This window comes from Protopterus annectens, chromosome 17.part0 (assembly GCF_019279795.1).
Source record: "Protopterus annectens isolate FY-2018-M chromosome 17.part0, PAN1.0, whole genome shotgun sequence".
NCBI classification, from domain to species: domain Eukaryota; kingdom Metazoa; phylum Chordata; order Ceratodontiformes; family Protopteridae; genus Protopterus; species Protopterus annectens.
In genome coordinates this window covers 821,303,629-821,322,352 of record NC_056751.1, presented here as the reverse complement: position 1 = coordinate 821,322,352, position 18,724 = coordinate 821,303,629, and the positions used below count along the sequence as shown (strand labels likewise).

The window sequence follows — 18,724 nt, the reverse complement described above, 5'->3', positions numbered from 1 at the left end:
CCAGGAGATCCCCAGCCTGTATATCACCAAGGTGCTGGACCTTTTACACAGCTTCATCAGTCAATCAGCTGTAGCCATACATCCCAACTGGCTGGATTGTGAAAGAATGTCTAGCCTTTCCCTCATAATATAGGTCTGTGCATCATCCATCTTGTATTTCTCTGGTAAATAACTGTGATGATCCAATTATATCTGTCAGTAGGTAATGACACAATACAGTACAGTGTCAAACATTACATATGTCAGAAAATGTCTGCTAAAACAAACCCTGTAACTCAAGCAACTCATACATTGATAAGAGCAATAGTTACAGTAGCCCCATATGTTTGGCCCATTGTTTTCCCATATTGGCAGCATATCTCCAGATATCTTGCACAAACAGGTTGCAAGGTATGGCTGTAGCACACAACACCCTGGACTGGAGTACAACTATCCCTGGAATGGATTCCCACACTTACTATAGAAGGTCATACTGAGCATGCTCCTACACTCAGAGAAGTGAAACCCATGTCTGAAACCACATTGGGCTAAATATATCTGTATTGTGCAAATGTCTTCATATACACACAACTATGTAAATCTAACGTATCCATACACACCCATCAAACAGGATTACCCACAGCCAGCTGTAGGGACATATGTGGTATATCTGCATATGTTGTGTGTGATACACACACATATATATGGGCAACATATTACAATATGTCAAGCATACACACAAAGACATGGCGAAGAGAGGGACAGACAGTGATAGAGTGAGACACACAGGGACACACACACACACACACACACAGGGATACCCTGAATGGCATAGAGTAATGCCCTACTGCAGACAGTTGCATACCAGTTGTAACCACTGGCACATGCCAGCATGAAGATGAGATTCATTGCCTGATGGTACAAAAGTGGGGGTTGGAATATCACATCGCCTACCTTTGTGTGTGTGTGTGTGTCTATGTGTCTGTAGGTCTAAGTATTATGATGCCTTACCCACCCAGTACACTTCTCATTTCCCTACTTTACAAGATCTGCTAATTTCATTCACCTTAGAATTCCCTTTGGACTGGCTTCAGTCCTGTAAGCTCTATATTATGTGTGATAACTGCATAACATTACCATACAAATAACTAGATAAGTAGGGGTTCTAATCAAAGTCTTGGTATATGGGGGGATAGGAATAAGTGTTTTAGTCCATTCCCACACAGTACACCTCCCATTGCCCTACTTCACAAGATCTGCTGATGTCATTCACTGTAGAAGTACTGTTGGACTGCCCTCTGCCCTACAAGCTCTGTGGTGCATGCAATAATTACGTAACACTATACTACACATAACTAGTTATGTATGAGGTCTAATCTCAGTCCTGGTAAATGTAAAAGTGTGTGTGTTTGTAGGTTAAAGATTTTGAGGCCATGCACACCCAGTACACTTCCCATTGCCCTGCTTTAGCAGTCCTGCTGATGTCAGTCATCTTAGAAGTACCTTTGGGCAGCTCACAGTTCTACAAGCTCTGTGGCATGTGCGACAATTTTGTAACACTATAGTACAAATAACTAGTTAGGCAGGGATTCTAATCTTGGTTCTGGCAAATGTGTGTGTGAGTGTATTTGTGTGTGTATATGCGTAGGTTAAACTATTTTGTGGTCTCTCTCACCTAGTATATCACCCAGTGCCATACTTTACAAAGGATTCACTCTATAAGCTCTGTGGTGCATGTAATAAATGCATAACACTGTACTAGCAGTAACTAGATAGGTAGAGGTTCTAATCTCAGTCCTGGCAAATGTGTGTGTGAACCATATCCATTGGGGGGTGGGTTTTGCAATTTTTTGTTGTGATCCACCCAGTACACATCGCAATGTCCACTTTACAAGGCCCACTGTTGTCATCCACTATAGAGGTAGTTGTAGACACTCTGCAGCCCTATAAGCTCTGTGCCAAGTGCAATAACTATGTAACAGTATGGAATAAAAAACAAGATAGGCGGTCCTTCTAATCCTTGGATATCATTCCCCACTCAAGAATCATAGACAAACACACTCAGCTAGGCATCAACCCCTATATCACTAGGTGTCTTGTAAACTGGCTCACAGATTGAACCCACAGTGAGAAAGCAGCAGATTCCATGTCAGACTGCCAACCAGTCATGAGTGGAGTCCCACAGGGTTTGTTCCTGGGTCCCCTCATGTTCAGTATTTACGCCTGTGAAGTCCAACCCAACATAAAGGGACTCTGGCTGACAATGTTCGTAGATGACTGCAAGGTGGGTGCTATTATTACCTCCCCATTTGATGTTGACATCCTGCAGAACGGTCTCACTGAGACCTATGACTGATGTTAGAAACCTGGACTTTAGCTCAATGCCAGAAAGTGTGCTGCCATCCCCTTTGGGAACAACTTGGTTCCCATGAATCACCACATCAATGGTAGTCCACTGAACACTGAAGTCATTATAAGAGAACTGGGAACACAGGTTGACAGCAAACTCTCTGTTGACCACCACAGTGCCACTGTGTTCAGAAAGTCCTTATATGTTGCACATCTCATTACTAAGGGTGTTGCATCCAGGAAGTAAGAGGTCATTGTCTCCCTCGTCTCTCCCCTCATTAGGTCAGTCAATGAGTACAATGGCCCATGTGGCATGTACCTCACTGGATACCTGCAACAACTGGAGAGGCTGCAAAAGTACCTCACAAAGAGGATCCTAAGCCTTAAACACTTGTCTATATGGCCAGATGCCAATAACTCCAAATATTCTCTGTCTCATGTTGGCTACTTAGAGGTGATCTCTGCTTGACATACAAAGCCATGTCTGAGCCAGCTCTATCAGGAATGCTACATCTAAAGAACACAATCCATACGGACCACATGCCCCAGAGACTTCAACCCCATTTCCACAATCAACAGGACATGCTGGAGGGACAGGTTCATAGCACAGAGACTGCCCATGCTATGAAATAGACTTCACATACATGTCAAGTAGAGCACTTCACTGGCCCTCTGCAAGAGAAATCAGGATGAGCGGATGGGGAATAGATATCCCACCACAAGGGATCTCTCCAGTGGCTATACTCATTAGACACACTGATGACTAATGTCAGGTGGTATGATGCCGGTGTAACCCTATGGGATAGGCTTGTAAAGGCTCCATGGCCATTCGCCTAGTACACACCTATAAACTTATGAACCTATGGAGCTCAGTACTGGCAAAAGTGTGTGTGTGCATTAGTGTGTATAAAAGTGTTTGTGGGTGTGTAAACATGTAGGTGAAAGTAGTTTGAGGCCCTTCTCACCCAGTACACCTACCATTGCCATACTTTACAAAGGCTGGTGATATTATTCCCTTTATAGGTACATGTGGTAACTGCATAACACTATGGTACCAATGACTACATAGTTAGGGGTTCTAATCTGAGTTCTGTCAAATACATGTGTTTGTAAGTGTATATGCTTGTAGTAGAATACAGCATTTTGAGGCCTCACTCTCCCAGTACACTGCCCATTGTCATACTTTACAAGGGCTGGTGATGTTGTTCACCTTAGAAGAACTGTGGGACACTCTTCATATAATAAGCTCTGTGGCATGTGTGATAAATGCATAACACTGTATTAGCAATAAGTAGATAGGTAGTGGTTCTAATCTTAGTCCTGGCAAATGTGTGTGTGTGAGAACTGTGTGCGTGTTTGAATGAGAACTATATCCATTGAGGGGTGGGTTTTACATTTTTAGGCTGTGGAACTCTCAGTACACATCCCAAGGTCCACTTTACAAGGCCCACTGTCTTCATCAACTATAGAGGTGTCTGTTGACACTCTTCATCCCAATACACCCCGTGCTGCATGCAGGAACTATGTAACAGTATGGACTGACTAACAAGATAGACAGGGCTGCTAATCTCAGTCCTGGAAAATGTGTCTATGAGTGTATTTGTGTTTCTAAGTTTGTATAACTGTAGGTTTAAGTATTTTGGGTGAATTCTCACCTAGTAAATCACCATACTTTACAAGGCCTGGTGATGTTCACCTTAGAATTACCTTGGGATACTCTTTACCCTGTAAGCTTTGTGGCGCATGTGATAAATGCATAACACTGTAGTAGCAATGACTAGCTAGGTAGAGGTTCTATTCTCAGTCCTAGCAAGTGTGTGTGTGTGTGTATGTGTGTATGTGTGTGTGTGTGTGTGTGTGTGTGTGTGTGTGTGTGTGTGTGTGTGTGTGTGTGTGTGTGTGTGTGTGTGTGTGTGTGTGTGTGTGTGTGTGTGTGTGTGTGTGTGTGTGTGTGTGTGTGTGTGTGTGTGTGTGTGTGAACAGTATCCTGTGTGTGTGTGTTTGAGTAAGAACTATATCCATTGCTTGGCCGTGGTTTAAAATTTTATGCCTTGGTACTCTCAGCACATGTCCCAAGGTCAACTTTACAAAGGTATTTGTGGACACTCTCCAATCCTATAAGTCCTGTGCTGCATGCAGCACCTATGTAACAGTATGGAATGATTAACATGATAGGCAGGGCTGCTAATGTCAGTACTGGCAATTGTATGTGCATTGGTGTATACAGCAGTGTTTGTGAGTGTGTAGACTCTTAGGTGACAGTCTATTGAGTCCTTCCACACCCAGTACACCCCCATTGCCATACCTCACAAGGGCATGTGATATTATTCACTTTACAGGTACCTTGGAACAGTCATCACACTATTAATTCCATGCCACCTGTGATAACCGTATAACACTGTAGTACCACTAACTATATAGGCAGGTGTTCCAAATCCAACACTGGCAGCTGTGATTGTCTGTGTGTGTGTGTGTGTGTGTGTGTGTGTGTGTGTGTGTGTGTGTGTGTGTGTGTGTGTGTGTGTGTGTGTATGTGTGCGTGTGTGACTGTGTGTGTGTGTGGGAACGGTATTCTCTGTGTTTGGTCAACACAATATCCTCTGGGGGTATGGGTTTTACCAATCTGAGGTATGTTCCACCCACTACACTTACCATCGTCCATTTCACGAGGGCTGCTGACGTCAACCACCATAGACTTACCTGTATACACACCTCAGCCCTATAAGCTCTGCATCACATGCAATAACTGTTACACAAACCTGGTAAATGTGTACATATACAGCTGTACCTCGGCTATGACAGTCAATATGTTACCACTCTACCATACCCCTCATTGGCAATATCTGCAGGGCCACATCCTGCTGACACACAGACACCTAGAATACAAATAGAATACAGCATGTGAGACTACATTCAGTCAGTGTTATTAACACCAATAATGCATCATGGCTGAAAAGGTATAAAAACTCTTAAGTGTACCCAGTACAAATGCCAGCTGACAGCACCTTACACAGCATTACATAGCTAAACTGTACTTAATTCACCCAATGCATCAGAACCATATTAGCAAGTCCCTGCATCAGTGGTATGGATGACAGGTATGTGGCACAGGTATCATCATATGCACAGAATGTTGTGTGGTTTTGCCAGAGGCCTAGGCCTGGCCATATGGTTGATATCATGTATGTGTGTTTGGAAGGGTGTTCTATGAATGAGCCGTGCAGAGGTGGTGTGTGTGTGTGTGTGTGTGCCTGGAGGTGACCTGGTGGTGATGGTAATGTGTGTGTGTTTGTATGTACGCAGTCACACCATGTGGCTGCCCTACACAGGGGTATGTTGGACAGCTGTGGACTGTACATGGTAGAGTGTACAGTTCACCATCTCTGGCCACAGACACATAAACTGGTCCTGCCAGGGGTCTCACTGGCACCACCAGGCCCAAAGCCAGATGCAGTACTACTCCCTGATGGTGACTGCTGTCTGCTGGATCCATGTCCCTGACAGGACTGGCAAAGACCACGTGACCATGGCCTGCTCCATTGTGGTGTGGACAGCACCCACCCTTCGGTACTGCTGGTGGGACTGCCACTACGGGAGTGTGAAGGTGCATGGCAACATAGACTCTCAGCTGATGATGGTGCTGACATACATCCATGTGGCTGACACCCATCTCCCACCACACGCTGCAGCACAGACATTCCACGATCGAGAATTGCCAAGGTCTCACCCCACCATCAATTCCTGACCTCAGTATTTTGACATGTGGCCTCAACAAGGTCATGCATGTCATCATGTAAGCCAGGAAGAGTTTCATCCAAGACCTTGAGTATTTGGTGTTGTGTTCACTACATGCCTGTGCATCCATGACAGCCCAAAACTTGTATCTGGTGACACCTGCTGTGGCACTTGTGACAGTGGCTTGATGGGCAGCAGTCCTCCTTCGAGCACCCCTGTCCATTTGCTTGTGTGGGACCTCACCTGAACTCTGGCTATGGCTAGTGTCTACACTCACACTTGCCATAGTCACCACAATAGCCTGTTTCATGCCACCACTCACCAACTGTCCATTATCTGTGGCTGCTGGGGATGGGGAATGTGTGGGCATTGTGACTGTGTTCAGGGACATTGTGAACGACTGTGGGATGCCAACCACTGGCACAGATTCATCATCTGACAACCCCACCTGTGCCTCACTAGGACCACCATCATGGTGAGAGTCTGCAGAGACACTGACATCAGATTCTGAGTGGGAGAGACCAAGACTACCATGTCCACCTGTGAGGGGAAGACAACATATGTAAATTAATATTTGCACTATAAGGTTTGCTGGTATACACACACACACACACACACACACACACACACACACACACACACACACACACACACACACACACACACATATACAGGTGAGGTGTCACAAAGGCATTACACAGACCTCACAATAGACATCTGGTAACATTCACGACACACAGTCAGACCACAACATACACACTCTGGACAGGGCCTCAATATCATGCAGTGCAGCCCTTTCCACTTAATGTTATTACTAATATACACCTCTAGGATATGTGTGTAGTGTTAGTAGGTGATGAGCCTTCATCTATCACACACTGCACCCATGTACACATTATTGCTGCTCACCTGTATAGTACAGTGGCAACTCCTACAGAACATACCTCTCAACTGTACAGAGTGTCGCTGAATGTCTTGATGTGGGACTCATATATTTGGTGTGTTCCTCATAAATCCTGTGTTTGCAGACTTCATAACCTGCAGTAAATGTATGTTAAAACAAATCCAGTTACTCTAACAACTTTCTAAGCTTACAGTGACTATAAGAAGTGTACACACCCCTGTTAACTTGCCAGGTTTGTGTGATATATAACATGAGGCCACAGAAATCATGTCATAACATTTCCCACCTTTAATGTGACCTATAACCTGTGCAATCCAACTGAAGAACATACACATCGGTTAGGGGTAACATATAGTAAATGAAATACGTAAAATAGGCTGGTTGCATGAGTGTGCACACCCTTAAAATAATACTTTGTTAAAGCACCTTTTGATTTAATTACAGCATTCAGTCCTCTTGGGATGGTTTCTATCAGCATGGCACATCTTGATGAGGCAATATTTGCACACTCTCCCTTGCAAAACCCCTCCAACTCTGTCAGATTATGAGGGTATCTCTTGTGCACAGCCCTCTTCAGGTCACCCCAAAGATTTTCTATTGGATGTAGGTGTGGGCTCTGGCTTTACCAAACCAGAACATTGAGTGCATTCTGGTAAAGCTATTCTTGTGTTGATTTGGATGTATGGTTTGGATCATTGTCGTATGGAAAGGTGGAATTCCTCTCCATCTACAGCTATCTAGCAGACACCTGAAGAATTTGGGGTAAAAGGGACTGGTATTTGGAACTGTTCATAATCCCCTCCAACTTGGCTAAAGCCCCAGTTCCAGCTTACAAACAGCAACCCCAAAGCAGGACATGCTTCACTGTGGGAATGGAGTTCTTTTGGTGATGCACAGTGTTGTTATTGCGTCAAACAAACCTTAGGGGATTGTTGTCAAAAAGTTCAACCTTGGTCTCATTAGAGCATAACACATTTTCCAACATGCTTTTGGGAGACTTGATGTATTGTTTTTCAGAATTTAGCCAGGCGTGGATGTTGTTCGGTGTCACAAAATGCTTTCCATCTTCCAACCCTACCCCATAGGCAAGACATATGGAGAATACTGGAGATTGTTGTCACATGTATTACACAAACAGTACTTGCTAGAGAGTCCTGCAACTCCTTTAGTGTTGCTGTAGGTCTCCTGGCAGCCTCCCTGACCAGTTTTGGTCTTGTCTTCTCATCAAATTTGCAGGGATGTCCATTTCTTCGCAATGTCACTGTTGTCCCATATTTTCTCCACCTTTTGATGGCTGTCTTCACTGGGTTCCATGGTATATGCAATGCTGTGGAAATGTTTTTGTGCCCTTCTCCAGGCTAATACCTTTCCACAATGAGATCCCTTTTAAGCTGCATAAGCTCTCTGTGAACCATGGCTGTCCCTGTAACAGGCAACTGAGCAAATGTCTGGAAAAGCCTAGTAAAACAGTTGACCTTTATTCATTGTTAATCAAAGAGTCTCGGTAATTGATGGCAGGTGTGTACGCTAGAAAACATAAAGCTGTAATTAAATCAAAAGCTGCTTCAACAAAGTATTAGCTTCAGGCTGTCCACATTATGCATCTAGTTTATTGTACATGTTTTGTTTTTCATACTTGTTCCCCTAACAGATTTGTTTGTTTATCAACTGAATTGTACAGGTTATAGGTCACATTAAAGGTGGGAAGAGTTGTGAAATGTTTTATTGTGGTCTCATTTTTGTATGTCACAAATATCTGGCATTTTAACTGGGGTGTGTACAATTTTTATATGCACTGCATAAGACTTTTCAAGTATGTCCCTAGTTTTGTCCCCCCATTTTGTCAGTCCTTGTCCAGATTTCTTGCACTGACAGGTTATGAGGTATGCTACAGATATGTTAAACCTCCTGCAAATAGGCCCCAGTGATGGCCACTCTGATGCAATGCAGTTAACCCCACCACAACATGCATATATCGCAGTATGGCTATGAGTAGCAGTTGTGTGCATGGTAAAATGCATGACCTTAACATGGCTGGGGTATTGGTGAGACACAATAGGACAATACCCTACTCACCGGCTTCAGGCTGCTGTCCCACGTACAGACCAGAGGTACCTATGTAGTTGTGGGGGAGAGGTATTGGCAGCAAACTCACATGTGGCATTGGTACAAGATGAATGCAACTGTTCTGACATGTACAGTACAAGCTCTGATACTACACAATTTGCTGTCCTTCACCATAGATGTGCACTTATGTGCATTACAAAACCCCACCCACAAATGCAGTTTGACCTGACATATACATCTAGATACTCTACAGAAGCCAGTATGACTGCTACAATTATTAAATTGATGTGCACTGGGGCCTTACCTGGATGCTCCTCACCTGTTGCCTGGGTGCCACCCACCTACATGACTTGTGTGTGTTGGCTTTGCTGGTGTGTGGTGGCTGCCCCAAGGTTGGCAAGGAGCTCCTCCACTGGTATAAGTGTGGCCTGCATAGCAGGACCTTCACCTGTGGTGGAATAGTCTCTGGCCACAGCAGCAGCCCTTTGCCGGGCATGGTGTATCAGGTCAGTCGCCTGATGCCTGACCTGATCGTATGTGCATCCATGGTGGCCTAAGTTGTTTACTCTGTGGACAAGCTTGTCCCACAGGGTGATCCACTCCCACAAGTTCTGTTGGCCATGGCCAAACATCACCCCATGGTGGTTAATTATCATCTTGGTGATGGCCACAGTTTCAGCTGCATTGTACGCTGGCTGCATTGCATGCTGCATGTCACCTGGAATACATAAACAGGGAAACATATCACAGGACCACATACATTGGTCAACATTATTTACATAACCTACATATCAATATTGGCTAGCATTAGACACTACTTACTACCACGTCATACCACTGTCATCTATCAGCACAGTATGAGCTTGCATTGCTCTCCTGGTCCTGATGTGTCATGTTCCCCCCAATGAGAGACAATAAATTGCATAATCCACCATTCATCATTCACCTTTGTATAGAGGGATGACAGTGGCTGACTTCCTTGCAGATGAGATGTCAATGGTGCTCAGGCTTTGCTTGCGTATGTTGTGTAATGGAGCTGGGAGCATATGCTTGAGTTCATGTAGGATGCAGACAGGGATGTTATCAGCTCCCATGGAGACTTACATTTGTTGCCTTTGATTAGGCATTATGGACCTGCTCCCTATGATGAGGGAAGGGGTGTGGGTGCTGTGCATATCCACCTATACTGATGGTGGGATGGGAGGGTTTCCCTTTAACCTGTTTGCAGTGGGTTGGCTATAGATATGCTGGGTGAGTATGTGGTGTGATTGACCACCAGTACAGGGTGGGTTGGTTGTTGCCTCTAATACTGAAGATGTGTGAAGATAGCCTTGTTATTGGCCTTGGTGGATGTGTCCAATATGTACTCATAGTTACCCTTACAGTAATTCACCTGTGACCTCATATGCTTGTTCAGACACAGGTTGACTTGCTTCCAAGTTGGTGCCTGCTACTGCTTGGCCTTGTACAGCCAATATAGCAACCAAGTATGTGGTTTGTGTATTGCTGCTGTCCAGCAAAGGGTATTATTCTACCTTGGTGGAGGCAGGTTTTATGAGGCAGGTATTGCTGAGTCCATACAGCTATGTAGGTGTTCATATAGCTGTTTGTAGTGGGCATGGACACAAGGTCATAACACAGTTGGACAACTCTCCATTTTCAATCTCCATTTTCAACCTGATAAACAAACTTGTTCTAGTACCCATGTCTGTGTCAGGGCAATGCAACAATCAGTAGCTGTAGAAATTTATATCTGTTGGAGGCACACAACTAAGATTACACACATAAACAACATGTACAGCTTATTTACCTGATGTTTTGCATCTCATGTCTGTTTTGAGCTTTCCAGCTGCACCTACTCATACATGCATGTGCACAGGTAATACCTGATATACATTTCTGTCCTATGTCAGTATGACGCACTGTATTTACACTTTTGCTGTTCAGTCATACCTCTCAACCTGTTAGAGCAGGACATCTGGAGGATGACACATAAATGGGGGGCAATGGCCCAGAATTAGTGACACTTTATTAATATTTCTGTAACACACTTAAGTCAGTTGATAGCACAGTAGGCTTTGCATTCACAGAAATACCCTGGAGGATGTCTGACACTCATATGTATGCTATAATGTTCTAATGTCAGTTTTCACAGATTTGCCAATGACTGTCCAGACATAACACAACTCTATGAGTAAATGACTACAAATATGAGGTATACATATGGTCAGTGTGCATAACACTGGACAGTTGAATGGTATGAGCTCCGTATATCACATGCAGTTCAACAGACATGTCTGTGACAGTAGTTTACTATGCACATACCCTGTATAGGTCTCTTAGATTTGTGAGGCAAACATATGTATCATAGTTGTATTCACAAGTAACATATGGATATTTATGACATCCCACTACCTGGCCTAGCAGTGTCACAGTCAGTATTGTTCAACATACACTCCAGTAGTAGTCATATGTGAGCCGTCCTTTCCTGGGGTCACTCAGGGGCTTGAGCTGTGATCTATGTCACTGCAGACAGACCCAAATGCTATTTCCATAGGTACTGATCAGCAATATATCAGTACAGGAAGTCTTATTGAGACATATTTGTTTAACATCCTACTTCCCATTATTGCATAACCCCTACTGCATTCCACTACATGTTTACTCGTTTGACATACCTTTTTTCTTTCCAAGTATTGTTGGTTTCTGTTTCTCTCTCTCTCTCTCTCTCTCTCTGTCTACACATTTAGAGGCATAGACCTGTTTTGCATGGCCAGCAGCTTGCCTTTTGTGGGTTCCTATTACGTGATCGAACTTCAACAAGCTCGAACCCTATATGGTCAAAACCATATAGTCGAACTTGCAGAAGTTCGAACATGTTAAAAAAAAACTTAAAAGTAAAATAAACCCTTGAAAGCAGGTGGGCAGGCCTCCCTGCACCCCCCACATCCCCCACTCTTTAACTATACCAACTCCGAGACCGCACTATAGTGCAGAAAGGGAATATTACTGTCGTATGTTTTTTAAGTTTTTTTCAGTGTTCGAAGTTTTGAAACTTCGAACAGACAAGTTCGATATTGTCGTGTTTGAAGTTTGAAAACTTCGATCACATAATAGGAACTTGTCTTTTGTAGGTAATGCTCATAAGTAGGTGATGGCCTGTGCATCAGTCGGTGTCCTCCACTTGCTAATTGTATGCAAAACAGCTGTATTGTTATTCCTATAGCCAATGGCATGGCCACACACTCCTATGATTCAGTACTCCATGTCGGCTTTGCCCCTTTTCCTTGCCTATGAGGTGAACATCATGGAGGTGTGTGGACAACAGCATCACAGAGGGTAGTTGGAAATACCTCCTGCAAGAAATGTGGAGACAGCCCAACAAAATGGGGGAGAAGGTTCCAGACTTAGGGACAGAATGTAAGCATTGCTGTTATACAGTTGGATTAATGCAACAGGGTTTGAGTGGACATGGATTTCCTGTGTGATTTTAACTCTGACAGTGTTATGTGGTTAACATAACCTCAACTGTAGGACTATCCGCAGAATGGCCAGATGTTTGACTCTTATGTTTGGTCTGTTCCTCTGCCATTTTTTGTCCTTGGCAAATCAGTAGCATACTCTGGGGATTGCAATCAGTAAATGCTAACATCCATTTGTGTTTCTGACTTCATATCCCTCAGAAAAGATGTTACGACAAACCCTGTAACACCAACAACTTTTTCAGTTTATAACAGCGATATTTCACATATGACTGTTTTTCTGAGCCTCTATCCCCCAATTATGTCAGGCTTTCTCCAGATCTCATGCAGTAAGAGGTTGATAGTTATGGTATACCATTATTTAGTGCCTTCATTCCTGATATCATCCCAGTGATGTAGCAGAATGCCAGACATGTTATGAGGGAGAGGCTATATATATGAGTACAAAGCCTGGACATTCTGTGGGAATCTGCACAGTTGAGAGGTCTGTGTATGTCTGGTGATTGTTAACAGACTGTCAGGATTGTGTAGCAGTGTAGTGTGTAAATGTTAGTTGGTCTGTGTATGGAGGAGGGTAGATGTAAGTGTCATGGCTCATTTTCTATCTGACTGTGCATACTGCTCCAGTTTCTGGTGGTCTATTGGCTGTATATGTTAGTAGGGGCAGACTGAGACATGTCCTGTAACACCTCAGGACTCCTACTACACTGTGACTTGGGGCACTATATGTAGGGGTAGTGTGTGAATGGCAAAGAGGATATTTTTGTTCACACAGTCATTATACTCTAGTGTTCATTTGGCTTAGTAATATGTCACTGTGACTGTGGTGAAATTGGCTGTGGGTATGACTTTCATACCAGTGTCTGTTTTTCACTACTGTTACATCCCTGTAGTGCCTGATATATTTGCAAATGCACGTGTAATTCCCCATAGCTGATTTGGGGTAGTGTTGTGTCACTCTGACTGTAGTTTGGACGGTCCTTGGTGACATGCTTAACAGCTCAGTATCATTTCCCTAATGTCATGTTATATCCAGATATGCATAGGATGTCCAGTTGTCTGGCTCATATCTTTGGTCTGGTCCCCATAAGGGTTATGTATTCCTGACAAATCAGTGGGATGATGTGATGATTTAAGTCATTAACTAATGAGTTGCAACTGAGTCTTGCACTTGTGCTATTACAGTCAATATCTGTTAGAACAGATGGTGTTACTGCAGCAACTGTCTCAGCTTATCTACTCAAGTATTTCAGATATGTCCCTATTTTCATGGCTTTCTCCCCCCACTTTGTCAGGCTTGGTCCAGATTCGTTTCACTAAGGGGTTCTGAGCATACCTGTCAGCTGGCTGGATTGTTTCACAATGTCCAGCTTTATTGTTCATATTTTTGGTCTGTTCCATAAATTATTTGTATTTCTCTGGTAAATCATTATGATGATCTGAGGATTTCTGTCAGTAAGTGATGACATACATTTCAGTGTCAGACATCATATCCTTCAGAAAATATATGCTGAAACAAACCCTGTTACTCTAGCAACTTTCTATGCTTCTAATGGCAATATTCAAAATAAATCCCTACTTTTGGCCCATTGTCCCCCCATTTTGACAGCCTTTGCCCAAATGGCTTGCACTAAGAGGCTGAGAGGTATGGTTCTGAGGTATGACTGCACTACATGTTATGTACATAAATATATATATATATATATATATATATATATATATATATATATATATATATATATATTTTAAAATGTATTTTTCATATATATGTATCTTCATACATATATATCTGTATATGTATATATACAAAATATGAGTGATTCCACAGAGTTTTTCCATACTGTTGAATGACTCTACTGCATGATATGTTTGAAAAAGCATCAGAAATTCCTACAGCTCAAATGGTGTAGTAGTACATTGCTCTGACTATAGTGTACAGGGTCATGGGTTTGAGATTTGGCAGTGCTGGTTATTTTGTTGCTAGGCAGAACAGTGACTGATGGCGACAGAGTGATTAAAGTAGTTTTAAGCGGCTTTAAGCAGGTTTGCTTGGGTTTGTGCGACGCTAAGCAGTGCCAACATATGGTTAACTGCAGAGATGCTTAATCCATTTTGGCTTCACTTAGCATCGCACAAACCCACTTACTCCTGCTTATGCCCATGCTAATTCCTTTAAAAGAAAAAAAGGGCTTATAGGAAAGCTAGGGATGTGCACGATGGGTGTAGGAAAGGTCAATAGCTGTCCACTTCTTATACAGCAACAGCTGTGCATTTGTACGGAATTTGGAGGTGAATTTGGACACTCTAACCCTAGACCCAAACCCCAGAGAGAGAGGTGAGGACAACAGAAATATGTTGTCAAGCCAATCAGAATGGATTACATGTTTCCAGTAGACACCTGTGTGAAATGGACAGCTATGTATGGGGCGATACTTTTTTTGGGGACAGATGCCCTTTTTTTTGTTGAAGTGAGAGTGGGATGTTGGGGAAGGATTGTAGGTACACCTGGGGAGGTAGTTTGAGTAGGGGGATAGGCAGTGGGGGTAAACACCTTGGATGGGGAGCGTGGTTGGGAATCAGAGATCCATGGGCCACCATATGGATATGGCGAGACTGACAACCCCACCTGGAGGCAGTCATGACTGCACCTTCACAGCCCCAATGGTGACTGTGCTGGAGGCTGGAAAGGAGTGGCAGCCTGCTCCTTAAGGTGCGCCAGGTGGCGCTGCTGGCCACCCAACTCAGAGCAGATGACATCGCACACCATACCCCAGAACTGACTGCAGATGGCAGGCTCTTCTCCGCACATGCACCCAGGTGGTGCAGAGCATGCAGAAGATGAAGTTCCAGTGTGGGTCCCAGACATGCTGGAGCCCAGTGCCATGGCTATATGGGGCAGGACAGGTTGATCCACTGGGATAGGCCTTCCCAAACATGCTATGGTGTTGAGGTTTTCAAAGATATATTGGTTAGTCATGAACAAAACATTATAATATAAGTTTTAATGGCATGCATGGGTGTTCAAATTAACCCAAAATAACAGATGTGAAACAGTTGCATAGCAAACAGAACACATGCATAACTGGAACAACAGTAATCATTGTAACAGCATGCCAGTAACAATGACGATAACAGGCTGCCAACAATGGTATTTGAACAAGTTATGTTAACATGCAACTAATTAATTATATGAACAATAATGTGACACATGTCCCAACATTAGATTTGGTAAAAACATACTCGGAGTATATGAATAATAATTAGTAATGCAGATGAGGGGTGGTGGGAAGAGAAGAAAAGTCCATTAACATCTGCATAGGCTTCTATTTTTACAACAGTACTGCTCAATACTCTAGAGGTCTGGCCTCACTTTACATCTACCTGTGGCCTACCTATGACATACCCATATTTGTGAGGTGGGCCATTTAGACGGCCTTCATTATAGTAGTGCCCACACAGTGGGAAACTGCCAGGTTGCTACCAACCTCAGTGCACAAGCAGCCTCACACCTGATTGCATGCTCAGTACATTATTACTGTCATGCTTAGAGTGGAGGAAATCTGCCACAGCAGGGGGAATGATGTCTCTCCTGGCATTCTGCTTTCGGTAATAATTCTTGCACCAGTCAGTAATTGGGTGAGTGCCTATTGGGAATGATCACTTCAGTAGGGGAATGTAAGACAGTGGGCAGCTTGCAAGCATCCATACACCTGGTCAGCCACAGACTACTGCTTTTGTGCTGTAACTCAAATACATATATCTCAAACAGTACAGGCCCCCAGACCAATCCTTGGGGTACACTGTTGTGGATTAATCTACTATTGGAGGTGGGTTCTACTACTTTGACTGAGTGGGTGCTATCATTGGGCCTGTTAGCTACCCATCTGGTAACCTAGAGGTTGCTGCCTAACTGTGTAGGTGTATGTATCTTGTCCACCTGGGGATTAGTGTGAGAGGATTGGGCTAGGTGAAGGTAGGCATTGTTCTCCATCTTCCCTTGTCCCTGTGTTTGCTGACAACTGCAGAGAGGTCAATCAGGTTTAACAGGCCTGATTTCCCTTTGACAATACTATGATGTGTGGGCCCGGGCATTTTGATGTTTCCAATGTCCCTGTTCATAATGTCCTTGATATTGCCTTCCATGCCCTTGCAGAGCAGGCTAGTTAGGCTGATGTGCATAATATTGGCTGGGGTGGTGGATTGCTCTGCCTTTGTATATAGGGATGACAGTGGTTGTCCTCTGTGCAGATGGGATGACACAGGTGCTCAGACTGTGGTTGACTACAGTGCGGAATGGATTTGAGAGCCCATGCCTGTGTTCATGTAGGATGCAGCCAGAGATGGTATCATGCCTATTGGGACCTCTGTGTGTTGCCTTTGAGAGGGCATTATAGACCTGCTTCCTGATGATGAGGGGGGCAGGAGCTGTACATGCACATGTGTACCACTGGGGGGACATGGGGGTGGTGTTTACACTTCATCTGTCTGCAGGCGGTTGCCTATATCTATGCCATATGTGTATGTGGTGTAATTGACCACCACTACAGAGCAGATTTGTGTGTTGCCTCTGGAATTGCAGACACATGTGTGGTAGGCCTAGTGCTTTGCTGGTGGATGTGTCCAATTTGCACTCAAAGACAGCCTTAGGGTACATCATCTGTGCCCTTATGTGCTTGTGCAGACCAAGGTGACAAGGTGACATTGCTTCCAGTGAGGCACCTGTTCCTTCTTGGCCCATCCAACAATTGTTTCCACCTATTATGGTATTTGTGTGTTGCTTCTGTCCACCACAGGTGTTTAACCTACCTTGAGGGAGATGATGCTGTCCTGTCAGGTACTGCTGAGTCCATACAGCTATGTAGGTGCCCACATAGTATTTTGGTGTGGGCCTGGACACTGCTGCTAGTTCCAACAAATGGGATGTTGGCTGTACAGCTATGTCTACCTGCTCTGAGAGGATTTATAGTCATTTGTGTACTGTTCATTCTGTTTGACACTGTAAAGGGGGGGCAGGGGAGATGGTGACCTGAACAGTGATGGCTATGTGGTCAGATATTACCAAGGGGGATGGAACTTTAGGAGTGCTACAGTGGTTACTCATGTTGGTTAGGACCAGATACATGAGATTTCCACCTGCAGTACGAATGATGACCGGCCGATCCACTGCATTGCCATTGACAAAGCCAAGGAATCTATGTGCTTTCATGTTCTTGTGGCATAGGTCATGCACACTATGGTTGGGTATTTGAACTCACCCAGGAGAACGGTAGACGACTGAATCCTGACAGATTCCAGCAGATCCCAATAGGTGTGTTGGGTGTCCATAGTCATGGTTGGAGGCTTGTAGCTAGCTATGATTTGAGTAGATGTTTTGTCAGCTGTTAACTGCGCTCGGGATGTCACCCATACATCATACTGTTTGGCTGGCCTGGAGGTGTGCATGTGTATGCTAATGTTCAGCACTCCACCTCCTGTGGCTTTGCAGGCCTCCATTTGGGGTCTAAATGTATTATGGGATGAGTGACCTGGCAAGGTTGGTGCCACAGCTACAAAGTAGGTGTCATTGACTGCACAAATGTTGGCATCCTACAAGGCAAGGTACACTTGCATTGACATAGGTTTTATCGTAAGACACCTCGCTCCTGTTAGAGCAAGACATCTGCACAAAGGCGCACATCAGTGGTGGGCAAAGGCCAGTAAACAGTGTCACTTTAAGACTCTAGCTAAGACACACTTAGTTGCCAGCAAAGATGGTGTCACATTCACAGGTGTACTCTGCAGGATATGACATCTGACAATGACATGTATGTTAATTTGTTATGACTTTAGTCTTTAATGGGTTGCCAGTGATGTGCCAGACAATACACAACTGTCTGAGGCACTGACTACAAATATGAGGCAGACATGTGGTCAGTCTGCTAAACTTTGGACAGTTGTCAGGTATGGGCTCAGTATATCACTTACAGTTCAACACACACAGCTGCACCTGTCGTGTAGTATGCGCATAACCTATGTATATATCTTACATTTGTAAGACAAGCATATGTATCAGAGTAGCATTCACAGGTGACATATGAATAATTACAACATCCCAGGAAGCTGGCCTACCAGTGACACACTCAGTATTGGACAACAGAGACTCCATTAGTAGTCATACATGAGCTGATCTTTGCTGGGATGACTCAGGGGCAAGAGATGTGCTCCATGT

The 18,724-nt window shown here is 44.0% G+C and overlaps 1 protein-coding gene across 1 annotated transcript in view; it reads left to right on the top strand.

Moving 5' to 3' along the window:
* Window positions 1-18,724, top strand: part of LYVE1 (lymphatic vessel endothelial hyaluronan receptor 1) — a 428,786-nt gene that overhangs the window by 41,230 nt on the left and 368,832 nt on the right. The window lies entirely within an intron of this gene.